Source organism: Lactuca sativa, chromosome 8 (assembly GCF_002870075.4).
Source record: "Lactuca sativa cultivar Salinas chromosome 8, Lsat_Salinas_v11, whole genome shotgun sequence".
Classification (NCBI taxonomy): Eukaryota; Viridiplantae; Streptophyta; class Magnoliopsida; order Asterales; family Asteraceae; genus Lactuca; species Lactuca sativa.
The window spans coordinates 263,030,270-263,035,385 of NC_056630.2; positions in this window are offsets into that span (position 1 = coordinate 263,030,270).

Below are 5,116 nucleotides of genomic sequence, written 5' to 3' on the forward strand. Positions count from 1 at the left end.
ATGTAAGCGTATCCATGTAAGCGTATCTATGTAAGCGTATTCATGTAAGCGTATTCATGTAACATGTAATGTATAGTATAGACTCATGAATGAACTGTCTCTGATGTAATTCCTTGTACTAGGAATAATGTTATGTATCTCCTAACTATCCCTATAGTAGTTAACTGGAAGGTAATTGATTGTCCAAACAAGTTTACACACCCTTGCTACACAAGAGTGTGGGAAACTGAATGAAGGATGAAAATTATAACATCAATACATATAAAAGAACATAAGTGTATAAATATAGTTTTATTCAAGAAGGTGAAAATGGTTTTGTAAGACATCTAAGAGTTTTGAAGAATAATTAACAATGACTTGATGTCATTTTAATAAACATTTCAAACGTAGTACTTTTGCTATCAAGGTATTTTTAAGATATAAAACCATTTCATGCATCACATTTTGTAGTATGTGAAATCTGCTGAATGAAAACACAGTTATAAATACATATGATTGATTTCATAACATGTTGTTTTCTACCTGTATTCCCCCCCATTTAAAGCATTTAAAGTCATTTAAAACATTGATTAAGGGGTATGAACTTACCTGTAGATGGTGGTTTGGATGTATTGAATGATGTAGGATAGCTAGGTGACAAGTGAAGACTTGTTCACACTCAATGATCCTAGTTAACATATAATCACACATATATGTATCCAATTAGACTTTAAACCACTAATTGACAAAGTTAAGACATCCTAAGGCATGCAAAACACCTTATTTAGGTGCTACAAGTCATAAGGATTGCATCTAAGTGCTAAAGGACCTTGCTATTGTTGGTTTTTGAGCATTCTAACACTTCCTAAGTGTACATGCAACCCTAATAAACCTTGGATCTATGTTTGTCTAAGATACATGCAAATAATTATTTTTCCAAGATTCATATCCTAACTAGCATGGCATGGGGAACATGAATCAAATAAAGCTAGTAGAAATACTTACCTTGTTGTAGTAGTTGATTGCTTGGAGTTTTAGAGACTAGCACCAATAGTGTGGATGCCTCAAATGGAAATCACAAATCACTACAAACTTGGAACTTTGAGAGAATAGTCACTACTATCTTGAAATCGGCCCTCTTGCTTTACTCACCTCAACTAGTATCATTTCAAGAACCAAAGCCACCTTTATATAGTGTGGTGGATTAGGGTTACATCCACGTAAACCCTAATACCCATGTCTCTTCATTTCCATGAGATCCATGGATTAAAGCTCCATGGAGTATCAATGGACTTTCCATGCAAGCCTAGCCCATTCCAAATGAGCATTAGCCCACACTATATAAATATAGAAGCCCATATTTAATTAGTAATATCTTTGATCTCTAAATTAATCCTAGATTAACTATAGATCAATACTAATTAAATAATATGATCTTATATTAATATATTAGAACTTATAATATATTAATAAATCATAACTTGTACTATTCTCAAAAGATTATCCATAAATTATTCGGGTGAAGTGCAACCCAAATGGACCATGCCGGGTCAGGTCAAGTACATACCAAATATAGTTATGGACTTAGACACTATATCCAACAGTCTCCCACTTGGATAAGTCTAATAACTATAGTTTCAAGTATGACTACACGAACCGATCAGCAATCGTAGCTCTTTAAAGTCTGTTGAACTAGAATGTGCCATTTTAGATAAGTGATCATATAATCCTCTGTTCAAGATATCAGCCGGACAAATACATGGAACATGGTCTTACTTATTGTCCAGCATTTGTTTCCCGATTTCCGATTTGTTTGACATAGAACTTAACTGAACACATCAATTTAGTTCTGACCGGGCCTGTTACATAGGTAAAAAAATCATCGAGAGGCCCAGATATCGCTTCTAATGCTAGAAGGAACAGATAAACTTCGAATCATATGTTTGCTCTACCACTCATTGAATTATACACAAATGCACGTTTTATAACATCGAGTTACCAATGCGTTTTCGTACAATCAATGCATAACCAACTCGTAAGTAACAAATCATATCTCTAGGTTTGAAGACTTATATGATATTACCGTCTCACGGTCACTCGAGATAAAATTCCATGAAGTGATTCCAGTGAGCGTGGGTTGAGTCCAATGCTCAGAACTTATGAGCACTCATGATTGTTGTAGCCATGTCCAACACCTTAGACCTATGCAACCAATCATGACAGTCTTGATTCATACCTACTTCCGACATATGACCGACTGTGGAGGTTTGAATAATATGATATACCCAACATAATTATTCTGGAAGTCAAAACATGCAAAAGAAATATAGTAAACGATCGACAAGAGATAGCAACACTTTAGTCATAAATAAAACACCTTTTATTCATCATCTAATGTCAATTACACTTTACAAATTTCATAATTTAGCTAACTACTAACACTTATATCATCCTTCAGCCCTATGCTTCGAGCATGCTAGTGATGCTTAACCCTACTCAGTCCCTTCGTGAGGGGATCTGCTGGGTTCTCATCCGATGATACCCTCTTTGCCACGAGGATTCCTTCTTCTATTCGATGTCTGATGAAGTGATATTTTCTGTTAATGTGTCTGGATCTCCCATGATCTCTTGGTTTCTTGGCTAAGGCAACCGCACTATTGCTGTCAAAGAAAATCTCCATTGGCTCCTTTATAGCTGGTACAATTCCAAGGTCTCCGATGTTTCTTTAGCCATATAGCCTCCTTTGCTGCCTCGCTTGCTGCTATATACTCTGATTCACAAATGGAATCAGCCACTGTCTCCTGCTTGGAACTTTTCCAAGTAATTGCCCCTCCGTTTAAGGTAAAGACCCAGCCCGACTGAGAGCGGAAATTATCCCTGTCAGTCTGAAAGCTAGCATCACTATACCCTACGACTCTCAAGCTATCACTCCCACCAAGGGTAAGGACCCAATCCTTAGTCCTTCGCAGGTACTTGAGGATATTCTTTACCGCAGTCTAGTGTGCCTTGACAGGGTTCCCCTGATACCTGCACACCATGCTCAAAGCAAAAGCTACATCAGGTCGAGTACACGTCATAGCATACATGATCGATCCTACAGCTGAAGCATAAGGTAGTCGACTAATTTCTGCTATCTCAGCATCAGTACTAGGGCTTTGTGTCTTACTCAATCTGGCATTACTCTGAATGGGTAACTCACCTTTCTTGGAGTTATGCATCTTGAATCTTTTCAACACTTTGTCCACATAGGTTCTTTGACTAAGCCAATTAGTCTTTTACTCTTGTTTCTCAAAATCCTTATCCCTAGGATATAGGCAGCTTCACCAAGGTCCTTCATAGTGAAACATTTCCTAAGCTAGGAGTTTACTTCCTGCAGGGTTGGGATGTCATTTCTTATGAGTAGTATGTCATCCACATACAGTACAAAAAAGCTGACTATGCTCCCACAAGCCTTGATATAGACACAAGATTCATCTTCACTCCTTGAAAAGCCAAATTCCTTGACTTTCTCATCAAAGCAAAGATTCCATCTGCGAGGTGCCTATTTCAATCCATAAATGGATTTCTCGATTTTACACACTCTATTGGGGTACTCTGTACTGACAAAAACCTCTGGTTGAACCATGTAAACATCTTCAGCCAACTTTCCATTAAGGCAAGCGGTTTTGACATCCATTTGCCATATTTCATAGTCATGAAATGCAGAAATGGCTAACAGAACCCTAATAGACTTTATCTTGGCCACTGGTGAAAAGGTTTCATCATAATCAACTCCCGGAGTTTGAGAATAACCCTTTGCAACCAGTCGTGCCTTATAAGTGTGTACATTACCATCCATGTCGGTCTTCTTCTTGAAGATCCATTTGCACCCAACTACCTTACGATCAGGTACATGTTCAACCAAGTTCCAAACTTGATTGTCATACATGGAATGTATCTCGCTATCCATAGCCTCTTTCCATTTAGCAGCCTCAGGGCCTACCATGGCTTCCGTGTAGCTGTTAGGCTCATCCAGACCTACTAGTGTCTCATCACTAATAAGTGTCTCACCTTCTGCAGTAATATGGAAACCATAGTAATGCTCAGGTGCATTCCTAACTCTCGTGGAACGCCTTAGAGGTACAAATTCGTCAGTTGGCTCAACAGGAGTTTCCTCCTCAAGTTGAGGGCTAGCGTTTGAAGTTCCTTCACCACTTGAATCTTGAATTTCTTCAAGATCAATTTGCCTCCTACTGTCTCCTTGGCTTATAAACTCTCTTTCTCGAAAGACTCATCTTCTTGCTACAAAAACCACATTATCACTAGGTCTGTAGAAGAGGTAACCAAAGGATCTTTGTGGGTAGCCAATGAAAATACACCTCTCGCTTCGGGGTTCTAGCTTGTCATGAGTCTCGCGCCTCATAAAAGCCTCGCAACCCCAAATCTTGATGTGGTCTAGTTTAGGTAGTTTACCAGTCCACATCTCGTGAGGAGTTTTGACAACTTTCTTTATAGGGACTAGATTAAGGATATGGGCGGCAGTCTCTAAGGCATACCCCCAAAATGAGATTGGTAGCGAAGCTCGACTCATCATGGAACGAACCATGTCCAACAAGGTTCGATTACGCTTCTCAGCTACACCATTCAACTGTGGTGTCTTGGGAGGTGTCAATTGTGAGACAATCCCACATTCCCTAAGATAGTCGAGGAACTCTGAACTAAGATACTCACCACCTCGATCGGATCGAAGCATCTTAATGTTCCTGCCCAATTGATTCTCGACTACCTGTTTAAATTCCTTAAACCTTTCGAAATTCTCTGACTTATGCTTGATTAAGTAGACATATCCATATCTACTGTAATCATCAGTAAAAGTCAAATAATAATGATTAGCATCCCTTATGGCATGTTTGAATGCTCCATACACATCCGTGTGTACAAGGTCCAACAAACCTTCACCCCTCTCACAAGAGCCTGTGAAGGGTGACTTTGTCATTTTTCCAAGTAAGCATGATTTGCAACTATCATCTGAATTTAGGTCAAACGACTCCAAGACTCCATCCTTTTGGAGTTGTCCTATGTGTTTCTTGCTTATATGTCCAAGACGACAATGCCATAGTGATGCTTTATCCAAGTTATTATTATTAATAAAATCAAT